Source organism: Acinonyx jubatus, chromosome B2 (assembly GCF_027475565.1).
Source record: "Acinonyx jubatus isolate Ajub_Pintada_27869175 chromosome B2, VMU_Ajub_asm_v1.0, whole genome shotgun sequence".
NCBI lineage: Eukaryota > Metazoa > Chordata > Mammalia > Carnivora > Felidae > Acinonyx > Acinonyx jubatus.
The window spans coordinates 66,177,313-66,201,466 of record NC_069385.1 but is presented as its reverse complement, the minus strand read 5'-3'; the positions used below and the strand labels follow the sequence as shown (position 1 = coordinate 66,201,466).

Sequence of the window (24,154 nt, the reverse complement as noted above, 5' to 3'; positions counted from 1 at the left end):
CTGTATATTTGCATCCCAAAATGACAACAAACTAGTATCTCCAGTGGAATCTAAGAACGAATGACAGGGAGAGAAGTCAAAAGATAGATATTTTGGAATACAAATTGAATTTAACATAAGTAAGAAGATTCATGAAGGCCAGGAAGAGAAAATTGTGCTGGCAATAATCAGACCGTCTTGAATTTTTTTTTATTGGGTACTTGGAATAGATCAGATGTCATCTCATGTTTTTTACAAAGTTCACCTTCCTTCTAAATGTTGTTGGATTCTTTTTTAACTTATATATTTGCAATTCATGGTTTTTAAGCCATGAACTAATCTTTGACCATAGAATTATTTTTCTAAAACATTATGATTCATAAACATTACATTAATTCACTTAAAATATTCTCTATTTTGCTTTATTTTACTAGAGACCACTTAAACAACTACCAGGGAAATGAGGATTTGCTTGAATTATTTATAAGTCTTGAACATGTGCTAACTGTAGACCCAGGCATATTTGAACTGATCTCAGAGTTCAATCTTCTTACCAAATACCTTCTAGCTGAAACAATCACATCATATGCCAAAGTCAAATTGATATTGACAGATTCTTTATCTTAGTTTTATATTCATAGTAACTTATTTAACTTGAGTCCATTCAACATTTTTTTTTTCAGAACATATTGATCAGATTGAATGGAATTGGGCCTTTTTTTTAGTGGAAACAGTAGTTTGATATTTCAAGTTATGTGTGGTCAATGCATGGAGTATTCTAAGCATGAGTTATTTAATTCCATCATTGTAAGAATTCATATGTATTATGATATAGTTACTTAAAAATGGTAAAATAAGGTATGATTTACTGTTTTTACTATATGTGGTCTTATGTGATCCTCTTGTTTCTTCTACAAATATTTCAGCATATTATTTTAAAATAATAACAAATTTTAAATAGTATATCTGATACTCACAAAAGATTGTTGACTAGGTAATGATTGTATCCTTAAAATTCCTGGGAAAGCTCGTAAGTTCTTTTAACAATTTAATTCTTAGAAAAGGACATTAAAACATCTTGGTCATCAAAATGTAATATAACACTCTTCCATTAATCTACCTTGGTCAGGATTACTTCCACCACAAAATATGTATCCTAATAATATATCTGAATGTAAATAGCCAGAGTTAAAAATTAGAAAGTAATCAAATAGATTTTAATAAATTCAGAGGAAATTTGCAGAAACATGAATGTGGTTTTGTGTGTGTATGTGTGTATGTGTGTTTTTAAGTATAAATGGAAAGGGGAGAGTTGGATAAACACTCTTCCAAGTCTGTGGGACTTTTTCCTCCTGGTGAGCTACACTAAATAAATGTACAAATCAATATTTATTTTTAATTTTTATTTGATTTTAGTTTTCAATGCTAATTACTCGAAAACACACTGTTAGTAATAGTAAAAAATGTGATTTTAAAAATAAATTTGAAGACATTTATTATTCAAATTATATATAAACAGCCTAGTAAAATAAACATAGTACCCTAAGTCAGCCTCTGTCATCTCTTTATATTCACTTGCTATACTATCCAGTAAGGCATGAATGAAAATTAGAAGTATTTAAGTTAATTAAGCAAAAATTACTTTGAATGCTTACTGATTTTCTGCTTTGACATATATAGATCTTATGAACTAGTCCATATAGAAGTACTTCAGCATTATCTTAGACTGCTGTTACAATTAACAGAGCTTATAGAGGCACAAGGTTAAAATAGGTTCTAGTCAAGCAAAATTAATTGTTTAATCACACCTTGTAGTGGACTGAATAAAATCCTCCAAAGATCATGTCCCTCGAGAACCTCAGGATGTGACATTATTTGAATTTGGGATGTCTAAAGATGTAACTTATTAAATTTAGATGTGCTCATACTAGAATAGGAGGAGCTCTGAATAAGTGACTGGTGTCCTTAAAAGAGGAGAGGACACATAGTGACACATATAAAGTAAAAAAGCCATGTGAAAACAGTGACAGAGTTGGAATTACACAGCTGTAAACTAAGGATCACCTGGGGCTACGGGAAGCTATAGGAGGCAATGAAGGATTGTTTTTTAAAGTCTTTAGAGGCAGTGTGGCTTCACTGACATTTTGATTTTGGACTTCTTTGTCTCCAGAACTGTGAGGGAATAAATTTATGTTGTTTTAAGACACTGATTTTGTGGTTATTTATTATGACAACACTGGGAAACTAATATACACTCATAAATTCTAGTTAAAGGGCAAATCAACAAGAGGAAATGAAAAAAATTGTATTGACAGTTATTTATCAGTAATCTAGGTGTAATTTCATATTAAACCAGAAAATTTGTGACAATTTTTGATAGGGATAAAACTTTGAAAGATATGGATTAAGTACAGAATAGCATTTACCAACTGTAATTTCTCTAAATTCTTTAATGAATTATCCAGTTAAAAGTTTCAATATATTTCATATATTCAAAATCTTTCAGAAAATGTAGTGGTTTTGGGGGATTATTGTAAGATTTATTTTTATAATTAATTATTATTATTATTTTAATTTGGAGCAGTTTTGCTATGATGTTCCAAGGTATAGTTTTCTTTGCTGTCACCTACCTGGGGGTCCCTAGAAATACTTGAACCTGTTTTTTAATGTCATTTATTACTATTGAAAATTCCTGACAGTATATATTTAATCATGCTTTTTCCTTTTTCCCATCTGTCTTCTGATACCTCAGTTAAATATAAACTATATGATTTTATCATCTTTCTTATAACTTTCCCCAAATTCTTTTCGGTATCTTTCATTTTTCTCATCTCTATGCTTGACCTTAATATAGTCTGTGACCTATCTTCTAGCTCACTGTCTTTCTCATGCTGCTTCTAATTTGTGTTAAATATATTATGTACTTAATTTCCATTAATGTATTTCAGTTGTAGAGTTTTTTCACAAGTGTATAGGTTTTCTAATAACATTCTCCATCTAATCACCTATTTTCTTAGTATTAATCATTTATTTTAAGACTGACACAACTCCATTTTCTTGATTACTTATGAGTCCATTTCTATTTTCTGTTTTTAATATCTTAATTTTTAATCAGTTGATGCTATTCCTTGTTAGACCTGGCAAATGTTTTGTTTGCTTGTTTGCTGCTGACCTTTATGTATAAAATTGTTGGAAGCCGTGAAAAATATTTTTTTTGCATAAATGATCTACTTTTCTTTTTATAGCCTGTTATTGTGATCTAATCAGAGAATAAGGTGATTTGAGGCTGTATTTTAGTGTTTGTGGGGCTGGCCTATTTCTTATTTGCTCTGATTCCTAGGGTGTTTTGTTTTAAGAATCTTAAATAAAAACCTGGGCTATTTAATTGGTTCTTGGTAGTCTCTGAAATCTAATTTTTGTTTGTTTGTTTGTTTGTTTGTTTGTTTCCTTAATATCACAAGGCTGCCAAATGCTCTGGTTGGTTAGTTAGCTCTCGGCTGTCACTTTTTGAATGGGTACTTTGACCTTTGCCCTATGTAGCTAGATTTGCGGAAGACTTTTGTTTGTTTGTTTTCCCTTTCCTATGAGATCAGTGTCCCTCAAGTTTTGGGTGCCCTGATTGGTCAAATAAATCCAAAAAGATATTCTTTTTTACTTTCATAGAGCTGTTAATTATTTTTCTTTAGGAAGATTTATCTGATACAAGCTGCTTCTTCATATCTGGAAGCAGAAGTCACATTAAGAAAACAAATATCTAGCCTAACCATAAAGATTTTCTGAACTATTTTTGGAAAAAAACATTTGAAGAAAAACTGCAATTAAGCTGTGACATGAATGTACTTACCAGAAACGAGATCTCTTATAATTAGGTAATAGAGTATCTCTATCTTTCTGCTTAAATTTATAGAAAAATTTTTGTAAGAATAGATTCTCTTGGCTTTTGTTTTTGGTCCCATATATTCAACCAGGCATCATGAAGTTTCTGGCTTTTGAATGGAAAAAAAAGGTCACTAATTTGAAGAGACACATTTATTGTATACTAAATTTCCACACATACATGGATTTTTTATACTAGTTCTATCTTGATTCTCCAATGACCTAAATTGTTTCTTTCAACACAATTACCATAATACCATGCTATTTTAAAATAAGCTTTTAGGGGCACCTGGGTGGCTCAGTCAGTAAACTGTCAGACTTTAGTTCAGGTCATGATCTCATGGTTCATGAGTTCTAGCCCCACATTGGGCTCTGTGCTGACAGCTCAGAGCCTGGAGCCTGCTTCGGATTCTGTCTCCCTCGCTCTCTGCCCCTCCCCCACTTGAGTTCTGTCTCTCTCTTTCTCTCTCTCTCAAGAATAAATAAAAACATTAAAAAAGTGTAAAAAATACTTTTAATTTAGTTCTTAGAAATTAATGCAAACATAGCATACATACCTGCAAATAATATTCAGTAGAATGTAAGTTTTCTTCTAGTGCCTCTTCTCCGCGTTGTATAGTTATACATACACACACACACACACACACACACACACACACACACACACATACACACATACACATATAGTTGTATAGTTGTGTGTGTATATATATATACATATGTATGTGTGTGTGTGTATATATATATATGTATATATTTGCATGTAGTATTAATTATATTTGTCAATTTATTGTATACTCCCTGGGGTTATTATATACATATACATTTTTTGTTTTTTTTCCCAGATGTTTTTAATTTTTTTTAAATATGAAATTTATTGTCAAATTGGTTTCCATACAACACCCAGTGCTCATCCCAACTTTCCCCTCCCTCCCACCCCCCATCAACCCTCAGTTTATTCTCAGTTTTTAAGAGTCTCTTATGATTTGCCTCCTTCCCTCTCTATAACTTTTTTTCCCCTTCCCCTCCCCTATGGTCTTCTGTTAAGTTTCTCAAGATCCACATAAGACTGAAAGCATATGGTATCTGTCTTTCTCTGTATGACTTATTTTACTTAGCATAACACTCTCCAGTTCCATCCATGTTGCTACAAAAGGCCGTATTCCATTCTTTCTCATTTCCAAGTAGTATTCCATTGTATATATAAACCACAACTTCTTTATTCATTCATCAATGGATGCACATTCAGGGTCTTTCCATAATTTGGCTATTGTTGAAATTGCTGCTATAAACATTGGGATACAATTGCCCGTATGCATCAGCACTCCTGTATCTTATGGGTAAATTCCTAGCAGTGCTATTGCTGGGTCATAGGGTAGACCTATTTTTAATTTTTTGAGGAACCTCCACACTGTTTTCCAGAGTGGCTGCACTAGTTTGCATTCCCACCAACAGTGCAAGAGGGTTCCCATTTCTCCACCTCCTCTCCAGCATCTATAGTCTCCTGATTTGTTCATTTTAGTCACTCTCACTGGCATGAGGTTATATCTCAGTGTGGTTTTGATTTGTATTTCCCTGATGAGGAGTGATGTTGAGCATCTTTTCATGTGCCTGTTGGCCATCTGGATGTCTTCTTTAGAGAAGTGTCTATTCGTGTCTTCTGCCCATTTCTTCACTGGATTATTTGTGTTTTGGGTGTGGAGTTTGGTGAGTTCTTTATAGATTTTGGATACTAGCCATTTGTCCAATATGTCATTTGCAAATACCTTTTCCCATTCCATCGGTTGACTTTTAGTTCTGTTGATTGTTTCCTTTGCAGTGCAGAAGTTTTTATCTTCATTAGGTCCCAATACTTCATTTTTGCTTTTAATTCCCTTGCCTTTGGAGATGTGTCAAGTAAGATATTGCTGCGACTGAGGTCAGAGAGGTTTTTTTCTTGCTTTCTCTTCTAGGGTTTTGATGGTTTCCTGTCTCACATTCATATATATGTATATATGTATATATTTGCATGTAGTGTTAATTATGTTTGTCAATTTATTGTATACTCCCTGGAGTTATTATATATGTATACAGTTTTTTGTTTTGTTTTGTATTTAAGGCTTTATTATTTAGAACAGTTTTAGGTTTACAACAAAACTGAGAGAAGACCAGAGATTTCCCACATATACACTGCCCCTACACATCCAAGCCCCCCACCCATTATCAGTATCACTCACCAGAATGATACTTTTATTTTTTTTCCCAAGGATGAACTGACATAGAAATATAATCACCCAAAGTTCACCGTTTATTTTAATATTCACTCCTAGTGGTATGCATTCAATTGGTTTAGACAAATATATGATGATATATATTCATTATTATAATATCATACAGAATCACCAGTTGGAGTCATAGAGTATGTAGCTATTTCAAATAGATTTCAAATAGATTTCTTTCACTCAGTAATATGCATTGAAGTTTTCTTCATGTCTTTTAATAGTTTGTTAGTTCATTTCTTTTTAGCACTGAATAATATTCCATTGTTTGAATAAACCACATTATTTATCCACTCACCTACTGGAGGGCATTTTGATCACTTTCAAGTTTTGGCAATTATGAGTAAACCTATGTGCAGGTTTTTGCATGGCCTTAAATCTTCAACTCTTTTGGGTGGGTACCAAGGAGTGTAATTGCTTCATCATATGGTTAAATTTTATCTAGTTTTGTAAGAAATTTTTACAGTCTTCCAAAGTAGCTGTACCATTTTGCATTCCCAACATCAATGAATGCAAGTCCTGTTATTCCATATCATTACCAATATTTTGTGTTGTTAGTGACCCAGGTTTTGGAAATTATAATAAGTATATAGTATTGATCTTGTTTTAATTTGTGTTTCCCATATGACATATGATAGAGTATATTAATTCTCTTCATATCACAAAACCTTCTGAGATATTCATAATATTAGCTATCTTAAAAAATAAGAAAAATTAAGCATAGAAAGTTGGGTTAACCAACAAAAGATTGTATGGCTTAGGGATGGTAGAGCCAGAATTTATATAATTTAGATGTTATGTCTGTACTCTTTACTATAAACACATTATCTTGAAGACTGTTCCATTTAAATATTTATAGAACACTGGTATTTTTAATTGCTGCATAGTGTTCTATGCAGACTCTATTAATGTTACTTTGGACTACGTTATTTTTTACTTTTTTTCTATTTTAAACAACAATATCCCTAATATATACATCATTGCCTTTTTCTGTTGGCTAATATATATTTTTGTAAGTTAAATTTTCAGAAATGAATCTGACTGAATCAATGGAGATATGACATTTAAAAATTTAGCAGCTTGTTTTAATATCTATACCTTTTTATTATGGTTGACATTTTACTGGGAAATTATTTGCTCAGTGTTATTTATATTCATCATCTTGGTAATCTCTGTGATTACTTCTTTTATACTTTTTGAATTGGCTTATGAAGTTCCTTTTTGTTTTTAATTTCACTCAGATTTATTTACAGTAAACACTAATTTCTCAAGTAATTTCTTTTTTTCTATAGTTAGTTTCCCATCCAGAGCGTTGATAATGCCTCTCCATTTACTAAATTATATTTTTTATGTTCTAAGTGAAGTTTTTTACTTTTTATTTTTATTGGTCTTCCTCATTTCATTTTAGATAGTATTCATTTTGGAATCATTGTGTTTGAAAGCTTTTTACATTACATTTGCTTTATGGTTACTGGTGATATATAGGAAGGATAATGTGTTTGATATGATGATCTCATAGCCAGAGACCTTGCTGATCTCTTATTCTTGTCTTGAATAACCCATTTAGGTGATACTATCTCCAGCAAATAATGGCAGTTTTATCTTTTATCTTTTTACAATGCTTATTCATAGCCAATCATTTTGTTGTTGACTTTAAACGTTGTCTAGGATGCCAATACATTTTAATTTTTGGTCCCTTTTTTGAATTTTATGAAGGTATAGTTTACACAGCATGGAGTTCACCTATTTTAAGTGTGCAATTCAATATTTTGTCATAAATTTAGAAAATTGTGACATCATCTCCATAATTGAATTTTTAACATTTCTTTCACCTGAAAAGATTCCTTGTACCCATTTGCAGTCATTACCTAATCCATTCCCAGCCAAAGGCAACCACTAATCTCCTAGTAGAACATTATAGTACTAAGTAGCAAAGCAGCCAAACTTGCCTGTTCTTGTCTTTAATAACAGTGTCACAAATGTTTCACTTTTAAATGTGTATGAACAGTTTCTTGTCAACTAAGTTAAAGAAGTTTCCTTTTATTCTGAATTTGACAAGAGCTTTTTTATTAGGAATTAACTTTAATTTTGCCAGACATTTTTCCTGAAGGTAGTCATCATCTGAATTTGACATTGTTTTTCTCATTTATCAGAGATCATTTTATAGATAAACTTTACTAGATTGAGCTATATTTGCCTTTTATTCTTTTACTTGTATATGATATACTATTATTTTTAGAAATCTATATTACATATCTGTTGCTGTATAACAACTAGCTAACACAAATAATAATTATTTATTATTTCCCCTTATATTTTAAGTACACAAATTGGCAGCATTGCACTTGGGTGTTCTAGCTCAGAATTTCTCACGAGATGGCTAATGATGCAATTATCCAGAGTCTTGACTGGAACTGAAGGATCCACTTTCAGGGAGTCTTTTGAACATGCTTGGCAGTTTGTGCCAGCGAGTTGTTTCCTCTCTATGTAGAATCTTTCATAGGACTTCTTGAGTCTCTGCAGCATGTGGAGTAGGGCTTCCCCCAGACTGAGCAGTCCAAGACTACCATGTAAACTACAGTACTTTTTTTGACAGAGCCTTGGCGGTCACAAACTGTTACTTATCTTCTATTCCATGGGTCAAATAGTCCAGCCCTAACTGAATGAGTGAGGGAGCTAAACAAAGGCTTATCCTAGGAGACAAATATTATTTGGTGTAATATCCACAGATCTTCATGTATTCTTACTAATATTTATTATTTGTTATTATTACCATTTATGTTTCTAAGTAACACTGGGGAACATTTTTTATTTCATGCGGTATGTGTATCAAATAATTTGATAATGTTATTTCAGCTTTACAAAATGATTTGGGACCTTTTCTAATCCTCAGTTTAAATAAATTTAAATATATTTGTCCCTTGATGAACATATAAATCCATCACGAGTGTAGGTGATTTTAACACCTGACTTTTAAACATGGAAATAACAGAAAAAGCAATCAGTGATGAAAAAGATTAATTGAAAACTGCAGTTATCAAGTGGGATGTATTAGATATGTACAGAAATATACATGTAATGGTTAAAAATTAAACATATCTACAAAATTGATACCATATCATTAGTTACCTACATTTTATATAGTTCTTACTATGTGCAAGAAAATGTTCAGAATTCTTTACATATATTAGGTCATTAGATTGTCACAAATAACCTATAATTTGGGTACTTCTGCTATATTCACTTTAGAGATAAAGAACCTGAGGAAGAGATGATTAAAAGGGATGTAACTATTAACAGGCAGAATGAATATTTAAATCTATCATTTAGACTCCAAAGTCTGTTTGGTTAGCCAATGCCTTGTGCACTCAAATAACAGCTCTCAATAAGCAGGTAAATACTTAATGAATGATCCAAAGTATGTTTTGAAAATATAACACTCCTAAAATAAAGCACAATCATTAAAGAGACCTAAAAATACATTGAAATCACCATGTATTGCATAATTTAAGGATATTCCTAAATAGCTACATTTAAAGGAGAGTTTTTAATGAAAATTAAAAAAATAACTTTAAAATTGAATAGTAATAAAACTCTACATATAAACTTGTAAGTTTGAAAATATCTATATTTGAGAGGAATTTGTAACATTAAAATTTATATTCACAAATTTTAAAAGTCAAAAATTAATGATTTCAAAGCCCATAGTAAGAAATTAGAAAAAAACAAAAACAGAAATAAACACAAAGAAAGATGTTTAGTGATGTTCCAAGCATGCTATGAGGGTGCATACGTGAGTTGTGTCTTTCCATGTCAGCTTTATTGAATCATAAAGCAAGGTTAACATAATTATAAAGCAGATTCAGGATTCCAAACTCAATGACATTTCAGTATGCATTTAACTTGGCTTCCTACACATCATACAAAGCAAAGAATACAAAGTCACACCAACAAACAAGATACAACAAGGGGTAGGAAGTTAACAAACCAAACATTCAGTCTGTGAGCACTCAATTGAGATGGGGCCTCAGTGTGGTCCAGGTCAGCTCTGGGCTCATGCTACTTATTATGTTCAAGCAGTGGAGAATATCTGATCTGTTCAGAGATCAACTGGGCAGACCCTTTGGCAGCAGTTGCCATTTTGAAATGGTCAGATGTAAAAGGGTCAGAGTTGGGACAGTCTGATAGTTTGCTGCAAAAATTATCCCTTTTTAAAAGACTTTAATCAGTCTTGGGCCTTTGTAGACCTCCTCTGGTTCTGCTGGTTATCAGTTCTGAATGTTGTCAGCCTATGCTGGTTTCCGTGATATCTGGTCTTAGCTGCAACAGCCTGGGATGTTTATATCACTGCCCGACATAAGTCCTGCTTGACATGAGTGACTCCATCCTGCCCTCACAAATGACAAAAAATTGGGTCAGATATCAATGAGATAGAAAAGAAGTAATGTAGAGGCTAAACAAATGCAAACTTGTTTTGTTTTTACATTTGTGAAGATGGGAGAAATATAAACTTATCCTCTAAGTAGATTTCTGAAGAGGGGTTGGTTAATGGCTATAAAATCTCTTCCTTACTTATATGTTGAAAATTGTTTTCAATTATTAAAGACAATATTTGAAGGAGAGATTAGCTGGATATAAAATCTTGGTTCACAATTTGAGTTAAAAAAATACTTCTCTATTACTCCATTGTTGTCTGGCTTTGTATGTTGGTCTTAAAATTGCTAGTCAAATTTTTATTAGTCATTTGATCATTTGTCCTGAAAGCTTTGAAGATTTTAATTTACCTTTGAAATCTAGTAGTTTAATTACAAAAGATCTCAGTATTGGGTTTTTTAAATTTTTTTTAAATGTTTATTTTTGAGAGAGAGAGCATGAGCAGAGGAGGGGCAGTGAGAGAGGGAAACACAGAATCTGAAGCAGGCTGCAGAGCCCAATGTGGGGCTCAAACTCATGAACCATGAGATCATGACCCGAACCGAGAGATCATGACCTGAGCTGAAGTCAGACGCTTAACCCACTGAGCTACGCAGGCACTCCAGGTCTCAGTATTGTTTTGTGTTAACATTCCAGAATACTTGGTAAACCCTTTTAATGGATATATATGTCCAGACTTTCCTATTTCCAGAGAGTTGTTTTGCATTATAGATTTAAATGTTAATTCTGCTCCATTATTTTTGTCATTGTTGTTTGTAATCAAGAATTCTGAGGTAACATGAATATGATTCTTTCTGTGCTAGTCTTGCATTTCCACTTCTTTCTTTTTCACCCTTTTATATTAACTTACATTGACTTTGTGATCTAGATAGTTTTCCTGTCTTTCTTCAATGTCCCTAATTAAATTTTCACTTTAATCTTTTCTCCCTTGGGAACAATGTTATTTACTTTTTTTGCGTGTTTTCTGAGTTAAATATGTCTTTTTCCATCTCTTTTGTAAATTCACTGTTGTTGTTTTATTTGTTCCTATGCATGTCTATTTCATCTTAGATCTTGAATTTGATTCAAAGTAGTTTTCATGCTTGTTTGAGTATACAGCTGACTGTTAAGCAACATGGTGTTTAGGGGTGCCACCCCCTCATGCAGTGGAAAATCCACATATAACATTTAACTTCCCCAAAACTTAACTACTAATAGCTTACTATTAACCAGAAGCCTTACCAATAACATAAATAATAGATTAACACATACTTTGTATTTTACATGTGTTATATACTATATTCATACAATAATACCTAGCTTTTTCTCCTCCTCCTCCTCCTCCTCATCCTCCTCTGCCTCCTCCTTCTTCTTTTTTTGTTTCTTGTTTTTTGTGTTTTTTTTTTTTTGTATTTCTAGGCTGTGCATTTCACCTGCAATTTTTTTTTAAGTTTTGCACATTTCCAAAAAATTTCCAATATATTTATTGACAAGAAAATCTGCATGTAAGTGGTCCCACACAGTGCAAACTCATGATGGGTTATAGGGGTCAACTGTGTAACTCTTACACTTGATTTGTGTGAGTTTCAGTTTCTTATTTTCTGCAATGAACTTTATATCTCTATCACTCATTTTCTTTTACATTGCGGTGTTTTACTAGATTCCTAGCTTAATGTCAATTATTTTTCTTTTCCACTTCGCCATTTAATTACTGCAAAGCACATTTTAGCACATTTTCTTCCCCAGAAGCCATTTGTTCACTACAGTCCCTTTAAAACACCCTTGACCCTTTCTTCTGATTCTATTTCAACTGATTCTTTCCATTAAAGAAAACACCTTTTGAAATTATAAGGTAAATAATTTACATGAGGTTTTTCTCTGTATACCATGCTCTGATTGTCCCATTGCATTTTTAGAATTTTCAAATTTAGGAAGCCTTTAATCTTCTTTGTTGGTTCTTCCCACACTTCCTCATACTCCTTCAGTAGCATCCCACCCAACCTCTGTCTCTGCTCCACAAAAAGAATTAAGGTGGAGTGGAGGTGAGGCAGGAGTGTGTTCCACCACATTGTTGTGATTTGTTGATTTTTCTATTTATATTCAGTTATTTTTCAGTTTGGGAAATTATAGGAGATTGGTTATTACACACCTATCATTATGTATATCTACCTAGAAGCTCAAGAGTTGCTTTTGTTTTTTATCTATTATTATAGTTTCAATCTTTTAATCAAAGTGTTTAGAATATTAACATCTAATATAATTATTGATATTATTGGATTTAGGTACATGTAGTTATTTGTTTTCTGTCAGTTTTCTGTTTTTTCTTTCTTTGTAACTTCTACCCTCTTTTTAAAATTTTTGTATAACTTAATTTTAATTTATTTATTTACCTTTTAATGCCAAGTTTAGGGGTCATTCAGATAACCTGGGCAGAACGTATACCCTGATTTGCATTTCTGTTCCCTGACTTTCTCCTTTCGGATTCCCTTTTTCTTCTTTGGAAGCTTTGGGTGTCCTGGTTTCTCCTTCCAGAAAGATACTGGATTTTCTATTAGAGTTTAAGCTACTCCAAGTGTCTGTCTTGATTGTTGCTGTCAGTGAAAAGAAAGAAAGAAAGTAGGAAAGGATGAAAGGAAGGAAGGGTCAAATAATGAAACTTGGAATATCAGTGCATACCTTGTTGCCTCCTCCAAGTCTTAACTTCTTTCCAAAATCTTTCTACTTTTTTTCACCTTCATATTTTTTTAAATTGAGTTTACAATTGATATCCCCAAGAGTGTTATTTGTTAGTCACTTACTCTTCAGTCACAGAAACAGTGACTTTCATAAACAGTCATGTTTATAAACCTTGGTTTTTTTCCCTTCTTTTCTTCGTGTAGAAGGTCTATTGATTGGTCTTCAAATTCATGGACATATCTTATTTTCAGCAATATCCCCTCTTGTGACTTTTCTATTTCAGATATTGTGTACTTTAGATGTAAAATTTCTATTTGATTCCTTTTAGCAGTTTTCCTTTCTTTATTGATATTTCTGATCCATTCATGTATTTAGACTTTTTCTTTAATTGCTTGAACATATTTATTTAACTGCATAAATCCCTTTCATGCTACTAACAATGCATGGATCAACTTGAGTCTTCTTTACTAACTACAGATTTATCTTATTTGGGGGATAAATTTTACTTTTTTTTTTTTTTTGCACGTTAAGGAGTTTTTGATTGTGCAGTGGAAATTATGTATAATCCATTTTAGATGATACAGATATATTATTGTGTTCTGAAATATATTGATTTCGTTTCTAACAGATAATAAAATAATAGTTAATCACCTTTAATTTGGAGAATCATGGTGTTCTCTACTTTGCTGGTTCAAGTGCTTGGTTTTACTCTCTGGCCAAGAGAAAATGCTTTTGGATTATTGTCTTTATTCCAAAAGTGGACCTTCCATGGAAAGCGTGAGGTGTTCAAAACTGCCTATAAATTGGCAAATCTCAAGCTCAAAATTCAGTCTCTCCTTCATTGATTAATGGCTTAAATCTCTTTTCAGCAATTTTAGGCTTGCAGCTAATGCTTCGTGGTAATCCTTATAAATCTTCCCAAAAGGAAATTTTCTTCAAAGTCATGTTTCCGTTTTTGTTTCTGTTTTCAGAGCTTCAAATTGTTATTTGTAGGGGAGTTAGTACAACACAAGCTACTGTACTATTTCTGGAATGAGAATTGTCTGTTTTCTATTCATTAATATGTATCTGTAAAATAAATCAATACAAACTTAAGAATCAAAGAGGCTTAAGAATTTAGTGTAAGAAAGCATACTGGAAACAATAGAAAACATTGAAACAAAGGTATCATCATAATTTTAGGTGTAAGGGAGTTTGCTAATTGATTAATTGTAGAAGTATTTGCCAGTTTGAGGTCCTCTTGTCTAGTAGATATACTACTGTGCCCTTTCCTTAGATGCTCTCCTGAATCACTGTTGAAACAAAATAATCTCAAAAGCTATTGAAATAACCCTGCTTCAATGTATTTTGGTCTTCCTTTGCTTATAAGTATTTCCACGGAATTGTAGATTCTTGAACTTAGAAGGAACCTGTATGATAACCTATAATCTGATCTCACATCCAGTGTAAGAATTCCTTCTCCACCTCCTGAACAAATGATCACGCGAACAGTTCAAACACTATTAGTGATAGGGTGTTCATTTTTCTGCTTTTACTCAGAAACAGATGCAAGCATTATGTTTTGCTGTGAAAGACACACAGTGAAAAAGAACATGTTCTTTTATTATCCAAAATCCAACAGAATTAACCAGATTGGACAACTTAATTTCAATTCCTTGCTACCAGAAGTATCATCTAAAGAGGCTGTGACTAAGGCTGAACTTACTCTGAAAACTCCTAGAAGCCAAGCATGAAAACCAGATTTGGGTAAAAAAAAAAGTTGATTGTTAATCTATTTATAGTTAAATTTATGTCCCAAGAAGACAGTGAGCAGAATAGGAAGTTTTATTTCCTAAGCTAATTTTTTTTTCCTTATTTGGGGCAAATAAACCAGGCTGTACCACTTCTTAGGGTTTCTCCCTGCAAGGACATCCTGGCTCTGCTATAGACTTAGACCCAGAGGCACAGGCTGATAAATGGTACTTACAAATTCAAAATGTGATTTCATTTAAAATTGAATATACTACTCTTCAACCTGGGAAAATCTGTTACTATTTAAATAAACAAAAAGGTACTTTATATACATTCATTCTAGTACTTCTATGTAGCTATATGTATATATATATAAATTTATTTTCACACATTGGCTATGTGGGTTTACCTATATGTATTTATAAATTCTGACAAGTTGACTAACAGTCAGATAGGCCTTGAATATATTCTTCCATGGTAGAAGTTATTGAAAAATGTCTTCCTCAAAGTTTTGCTGTCATAGGGCAAATACACTTCTCAGATGACTAGTGAAATGTGTGGTTCAACTTTTTGCTGCAAGTTTCACATGTCGATGACCTATAAGACATTACATAATTGCAACTGCTATGATAAATATGATGATTTATGATGTGTGTATTAAAGCCAAATCAATATGTGTGAATTTCTTTTAGGGTTCCCCATAGAGATTCAATTCAAGGTCCATGTAAATTTAATGTATGTCCTTATTTATGGTCCTTTATCATCAATTAAAACAAATCAGAATACCATTCACAATTTAGAGGTTAAACATCAAAGAAAGAGAGTCATTTGAAGTATTTTCTAAGTGTAAGTTTTTAAAATAAAACTTCCAAAGCTTAGAGGTCTGTTCTTTATTTTAGGAATGGATTGTAACCTGATCGATGTTGGAAAAAGAAAATGCCCTATTGCTATTTAGAAGTAATTGTTTTGTCAATGGACAGAGGAAAAGTTCTCTATGTTGGTAAAATAGGAAATTGTGAAATGATTAAATGGCTAAAAGCAAATTCTCAGGGTTTGATGTCATCAGTACCCGTAGTAAATCAGGAGCTCATCAGTTTGGTGGCAATTTGCTAAAGTAGAAAGCTGAAAGTATTATAAAACGAAGCCACATCGAACTTTACTTTTATGTGATATTTCACACCTAAAGCTGATAGATATGGAAGTTTTAATAGCCAAAAGACAGTGTATTAAATCTACTCTTCTGTCAGAGCCAAGTATATATTTGGTAAATAAGACAAAGTTGCCACTTACACAGGCAAAAGTAAAAAGTCTTGGGTAGAGTCCATGGATTTGCTTAAGATATATAATGCCAAAAGGAAAATATTATGTATAAAGTTTTTAATATAATATAAAGTACATAATTTTTCAAAACAGATTCATAAAAATCTACAAACAGAAACTGTAGAAAACATGGATGTAGCATGGAAGAAGAGGAAATTCTGTTTTATCAGAAGTACACAGCAGTAATGATAATATCGAATACTCTATAAACCCAAATTTGTGGAGAGGAAGTATTGAAGAATAAGAAAATGTATGCTGGCTCTGGGAACTTGTTCCCTTTCTAGTGACTCTTTTTGCACTCTTGTTCCCTTTTTGTACTCTTTTTAGTGACTTTTGCCTCCCTGTTAATGGTTATGGTGGTACCTGAATAGATTTGGATACCTGATGTGTCCTGTTAGAATGCATGCCAGTTTCCATAAAGCATGGTCTTGGATTATTCTCAGAGTAAACTGAGGCTTATCAGATACCCCAAATGGGTGCACCTGGGTGACTCAGTTAAGCATCTCTTGATTTCTGCTCAGATCATGATCTCACAGTTCGTGGGTTCGAACCCCACGTCAGGCTCTTCGCTGACAGTGTGGAGCCTGTTTGGGATTCTTTCTCTCTCCGTCTCTCTGTCCCTCCTGAGTCTCTCTATCTGTCTGTCTCTCTCTCTCAAAATAAATAAATAAACTTAAAAAATACCCCAAACATAATGGGGAGAGAGAAAAAGAAAGACAGATTCACAAAGGAGTAAATGACATGATAGGGAACCAGGAAGCAAATATGAGTCTCTGTGATTTTTGTCAGGAATCTACATGAAATTTTTTCCATGGTATGTGTATAGATAGATAGATAGATAGATAGATTCTATGTATATATATAGATATAGATATATTCTATATATATTCTATAGATATATTCTATATATATATTCTATATATATTCTATAAATATTATAAATTTCAGATGAAATGAAAATATTCATAAGGAAAATGAACTTTTTATGTATGTTTATTGTTTGAATTTCAACATATACCTCATGATCATAGAAAAAACAATCTAGGATTTGATTATAGGTAGATAAACATATAGATAGATAATCATAAACATCAGCTGACTAAATGCAGAGAATCTTAAAATAATATGGAGGAAGAAGGAAATGGATAAAATGAAGTTGGAAAGCCCTTATAAAGAATATTTAATGCATAATCAATGTTTATTGAGTAAAATAAAAAAAAACAATGCTAGGGGAGTCTGAGTGGCACAGATGGGTAAGTATCCAACTCTTAGTTTTGGCTTAGGTCATGATCTCGCAGTTCATGGAATTAAGCCCCATGTGAGGCTGGCCTCTGACAGTGTGGAGCCTGCTTGTGATTCTCTCACTCCTCTCTCTGCCCCTACCCCACTCATCAGTGGACACTCTCTCAAAATAAATAAACCCCCATAACAGTAATATGCTAATGGGAAGGTATAATTTATTAAGATAGATGACTGAATAACAAATAGAATAAAACTATCAAAAGGGTTATATATTTTCTTTATGCTGTATGGAAAGTAAAATGTGATTTTTTTCCCTAAGATTTTATTTAAATTCAACTTGGTTAACATACACTGTAGTATTGGTTTCAGAAGTAGAATTTAGTGATTCATCACTTACATATAACACCCAGTGCTCATCACAAGTGCCCCCCATAATGGCCATCATCCACTGAGCCCATTCCCTCACCCATCTCCCCTCCAGGAACCCTCAGTTTATTCTTTACAGTTAAGAGTGTTTTATAGTTCACCACCTTTTATTTTTATCTTATTTTATTTTTCCTTCCCTTCCCCTATGAAGTGAAATGTAATTTAAATGTAAACTATTAATGCAACAATTTAAGAAATAATGAACATTAAGCCATATTAAGTGAGCCACCATTTAAAAATAAAAAAGGTATGATCCTTCTCTTCTGCCCTCATTGGATCACGTTTAGTTTTTGTGGTTTTTTTTTTTTTTTGGTTTTTGTTTTCTGTGATTTAATTCTTTGCACTTAAAACAGCAAATATAGGAAACCAACTTTGCAAGGGGTATAGAATTATTCTGAGAAATGACATCTTCATAATAACAGGCACCAGGATTGTCTTATTGATTTCTGTAGCATAGATCTCTAGCACAGTGTCTGATACATAGTAAATGAAAAGTATATGCATATGTGTTAAGTATATAACAACTGTATTCAAATATTTAATGTCAGATTAAAGTCTTTAAAATTATGTAACTGGTAGAATTTTGACCAAAGGATGGGAATAACCAGAATCAAAGTATGTTTCAATAATAAAGTGGTTTATCATTTCCTTTAGTTGATTGAGAGTAGATTTGAAGACTAATTTTTGTGTTTACTGTAGAAGACACTCAAAATACAGTCGGTGGTGAAAAATGTTAGAAAAATGATTTTGGAGCCTTGCTAAACCTTCACAATCTATAATTGTATATTATCATCTCTCTCTCTTTCTCTCTCACTTTTTCAGCTTTCTGATTGCCCAAGTATTAATAAAATTATGCCAACAAAATTAATTGAGATTTTAAGCTGTTGTTAAATGCTAAAACTTTGCATAGTGATAATCAATTATCAGCTATTTCATTTGAAAAGTCAAAGTTGCAGCTTAAAATAACATTAAAATAACAATAAAACAGTATACTCACATACATTAATAAAGCTCATTTACTATACTCATTGACTATAATTAAGAAATCTAACAAATAATAATATGAATAACATAATTAATTATCGGGCCTACTTAGATACTACTTCTTCTGAAAATCATGTATTACACCAGTCTTATGGTCTTAAACCAATGTAAGGAATCACATACCTCTAGCCTCACTTTCCTAAGTTACCCATTGTTTATATATATATATATGACAGCAACATTTAATTGATAGAAAACTTTTTTTTCCCATTATTGAACACATTTGACTTACTGCTATTTCATAGTGCTGTATCTTCCTTGGGTTATTTCATAACTTTTAATTTCTTTTTAGCTGAGGATATTTCCATTGAGACCATTATAATAAGAAGACTGAAGGTCTGAGATCAGAAAGAAGACCGCTTCAAGCAGAGAGAATACTTGGGTAAGTACCTTGCTTACTCAAGGGACCAAAAGGACAATGTACTACAACGTAGTAAGTGAGGGACAAAAGAGTAGGAAATGAGAGGTGTATGGGGGCCTTCTATGCCAAGGTGATGGGAAAACATTAGAGAGTTTACAGCAGGGAGTTGGAATGAACTAAGATATGTTTTTAAAAGGCCACTGTGACTGCTTTGTGGAGGACAGATAACAAAGAGACCAGAGTAAAAGCAGGCAGGGGGTATTCCATTATTTTAGGCAAAAGCTAGTAGTGGCTTAGAGTAGGGTATAAGTGCTAGAAATAGAATCTGACAAGTTCTCTGTATGCTCAATTTGGAGACAATACAACCTGCTGTGGTATTCAACTGGGAAAGGCAGGAAAGAGAGCAGGGGGCAATAATAGCTCATAAAGTTTTGGCATGCTCAACTGGATGCATCATTATTAGAATTTATAGAGATGAGAAGTTCAGAGGGAGAAACAGATTTGAAGTAAAGAAGGGGAAAATCAAGTGTTAATTATTGATGTGTTAATTTTTGGATGCTTATTAGATATCTAACTATAGACATAAAGGGGGCAGTTAAATATACAAGTCTTGAGTACTAAGAACCAGGTTACAAAATCTTCTTACCAAGTCAAATATCCATCCCTGCCTGGAGAGCTTATCAGAATTCTTAATGAGTTGTTTTATTTTGTTTTGTTAAGTTTGATTTGGTTTTAAATTATGGTTCCCAAACCTCTGATAGTTTTTCAAAGAAATTATACTCTTCTTCTTCAATATAGTATTTCTTCATGTAAGGAGAAATATTTTAGTGATGATTTGCATTTGTCATGTAAACTTAATGGAAGCAGAAGTTTCTAAAACTCAGAGGACAATAATGAAGATAAAATGAAAGTTCTGTACTTGTATGCTGATTCAGTTTGAATTTTTTCTCTCTGCTCCTTCATATATCCTGAGAAATTAATTTTGACTCGATATGAATATTGAACTATATGGTTAGAAAACAATGGAGATCCTTTCAATGTATTTTAGCCTAAATAACTAGAGTCTGTCCTTAGTTTTCTTCTCAAGAACATTCTTCCTTTGTCTATCCCCTTTCTCCTTTGTATCATCACATTTTTTGTTGTTGTCGTTGTTGTTGTGAATTTTCATTTGGAGCATTTTCGTCTTTATAATCCATGTTCTGTTCTGTTTCACCTTAAACAAATAAAAAAAAGCAACTTAGTTAAAATATCTCTCTAGCTAAGAACCCATTTATCTGTTCTCATTTTTTTTTAATTTTTTTTTAACGTTTATTTATTTTTGAGACAGAGAGAGACAGAGCATGAACAGGGGAGGGGCAGAGAGAGAGGGAGACACAGAATCTGAAACAGGCTCCAGGCTCTGAGCTGTCAGCCTACGGCCCGACGCAGGGCTCGAACCCATAGACGGTGAGATCATGACCTGAGCCGAAGTCGGACGCTTAACCAACGAAGCCACCCAGGCGCCCCTATCTGTTCTCATTTTTATAGAAAAATTCTAAAGATTAATTGTCTAGACAACTCATCACTTTGTACATACTCTGTTAACATTGCTAATCTCCACCTCAGTCCACAAAAACTCTTCAAAGCTACCAAAGACTTACATATTTCCCACTAAAAAGAAATGTTTCTATCCTAATCTCATTTGATTTCTCAGTAACTCTTTATACATTTATCATACCTTTTATAAACTCCTACTTAGCTTTTCATGCTAACTTTCACAACAGTATGCAGTCCTGTTTTTCTCCCTAATTTATTGGCCATTCCCTCTCAATATTCTCACTGATTTAATAAATTCGATCAGACTTTTAAATATTAGAGTTCCTTCAAATTATGTCGTGGCTTTTTTTTTTTTTTTTTTTTTTTTTTTTTTTTTGCTGTATATTCACTGCTCACCAAATTTTATGGCCATCTGTTTGGTGATTACTTTCAAAATACATCTCAAGCCAAAACAATTTCTTTGAAACTCAGATTGGTATAGTCAAATTTATACTTGACATTTCCACTTAATCATTTCAAACTTCTTGTGTGGGAAACATAAGACTGGATTCTCTTTTTATCCAAAACCTTATACTCATTTAGTAAATGGCATCACTGTCCACCAACTTGCTAAAGCCAGAGATTCAGAGCCATATTCCACTTATTCCTTTTCCATACTTTCCATATCCAGTTTTGGTAAGTCCTTTTCATTCTATCCCTAAAACATACCTGATATCCATTCATTTTTCTCCATTCCCACTCCAACTTTGTTAAAGCCACCATATTTTTTAATGTAGTTATTTCAATGACTTCTTAAATGATCCCTGTCTAAAATCTACTTAAAAATACAGGAATCAGTGATCTTTAAAAGGAAAAGAACTGATCATATAATTCTCTAGCATGGCTTCCCAATGACCAGGAAGGCTCTCTGAATCTAAGCTCTCCCTTCCTTCCATCCCAATCTTTTGCCAATACCTCCTTCATTCAATTTGCTCCATTCTACTTTGGCCTTCCACTACTTAAAATATGCCAAGTGTCTTTCTGCTTAAGGGTTTTACTGTTTCCTCTTTTGGGAATGTTTAATCCTGGCCCTTTGCTTGTCTGCTCCTATTTTTCCATGCCAACTTAAAAATCGTCTCCACGTTGATTTATCTAATCCCATTACCTAAATTTATCTAATCCCATTACCTATCTAATCCCATTACCTACTGTTCATATTTTCTATGTCAACATTCTTTTTATTTATCTTATGACATAGCCATTATAAATTTCCTTGAATTTCAGAGACCATATCTGTCTTATTTACCTGTAATGGTGTCTTCCCGTATATACTATGGACTTAATGTTTTCATCACCCCAAAATTCATACGTTGAAGCCTAAATACCATGCAATGGTATTTGGAAGTGAGGCCTTTAGAAGGTAATTAGGTCATGAGGATGGAGCTCGCATGCCTGGGAATAATGACCTTGTAAGAAAAGACAAGAGAGAGATGGCCTTTCTCTCTCTGCTCTCCATCACGTAAGGAGACAAGAAGATGTCAGTCTAGAAACCAGGAGGTGAGCCCTCACCAAAAACTAAATATGCTGGCACTTTGATCTTGTACTTCCCAACCTGAAAAACTATGAGAAATAAATGTTTGTTGTTTAAGCCATTCAGTTTATGGCAATTTGTTATTTGCCGCATGAGCAGAATAAGGTCCACTAAATAATTTTTGATAGAAAGAAAGAGGAACTTTCCAAGAATACATAGAAGACATTTTATCTTAAAATCTGTGGACAGTAACAAATAGTTTTGGGAGTAACTGTGCTTTCATGGTCTTATTTGGCACCAGGACCTGAGAGTCTGGATGGCACTGCTTTACTAATTCGTTGGAATAAGCCCTTGGTATTTCTCTATAGTCTATGCATTCTTTCCTGGAAAGAATTTATGGATAGATTTTAATTTTTTGAACTCTTTGAAATTATATGTTGTTTTGTGAATTTTTTATTATGAACATTTGCCCAAGATGAGCTTTTTAAAAATTTCCAATCTTGTATTCAAGTTGCAGAAAAAGCTCAATTAAAAATGATTATAACAGTCATTGAAATCACTGTCATGAATTTTGGACACTACTCTGGGTCATCAATCTAATGTTCTTTCTTTCTTTTTTTGGTAAATAACTTACATACCTGGAAGCCAATATGCAATCACATAAAGAATGCTGATTTTGAATCTTCAAAACCTAGTGGAGAATACTGTTTCTACTACTTACTACTTGGCTGAACTTGGGCAACTTAGTTAACCATTCTGTAAGCCATTCCACTGTATGTAAAGTAAATCTAATAACATCTATTTTACAGACTAATTGTGAGAATTAGAGAAAGTATATACTAAGCACATAATATAGTACCTAATAAAAATTAATGGTCATTCAACATTGAAAAGCATTGATACTGTTATTGTAATAATAACCACTCTATATTTATCAACTTATTCTACTCATAATTTCATGTATAGCATGTTTGTATCCAGATGACTCAGAAATGTGAACTTTATATGTGACATCATATCATTAAATAGCCTAGACTTGGTAAAGTTTCTGCCAGTTTCTATATATGCATATACTTTATACATATCATACCTACTAACTGGATTTGCCACTCTCCTTAAAACTATCATTCACTCTTCCCTGTCCTGTTCCATGCTCAAGGATGCTTACTCCTACACATGGCACCACAGAGACCCTATTGATTTCTGGCCCCTGATTGAGTTTGTTCAATGGTATTGCAGGAAATCAGATGGCTAGGAGAAAATGTTGAAGGTATTTATCATTCCTAATAACCTCTGTCCTTACCTTGCCTCAATATGAGCAATGTCAGTATTCTGTTTTTGGTATTCTTGTTGGACAGCTCTGATTCTATGACTTCACACTCTCTGTGAGGCCTCAATAACATCATTCCCACCGTGTTCCCAGGAAGCCTGTCACTAATGCTCCAGTATACGACCATACCTTTCTGTGACCCATAATTCAGGTCAAATTTGTGTAAAATTACCTTCATAAATATGTGTTAAATTAAAAATTGAGTTTCCTCACAGTACTCTGAATGTCACCCTACTGTGTGCAAGTTAATGATCTAAGCATTATTAATCATCAGAACATCCAAGGACAAAATAATTCTGCCTAGTTCTACCATCACATAAAACTTTTCATTTAGCTGTGTACAGATGTGTTCTCAGTGATTCAGCTCAGTCAGTGTCACACTTTTATAAAGCAGATAGAAATAGGAAGCAATTTACTTCGCTGTTATAACGCTCCATTGCCACTTGTAAAAG

The 24,154-nt window shown here is 32.9% G+C and overlaps 1 long non-coding RNA gene across 1 annotated transcript in view; it reads left to right on the top strand.

Moving 5' to 3' along the window:
- Window positions 1-24,154, top strand: part of LOC128315578 (uncharacterized) — a 209,753-nt gene that overhangs the window by 56,174 nt on the left and 129,425 nt on the right. Inside the window, exon 2 of the long non-coding RNA XR_008298465.1 lies at window positions 19,258-19,347. This is a non-coding gene — a long non-coding RNA (uncharacterized LOC128315578). The remainder of the gene's footprint in view (window positions 1-19,257; window positions 19,348-24,154) is intronic.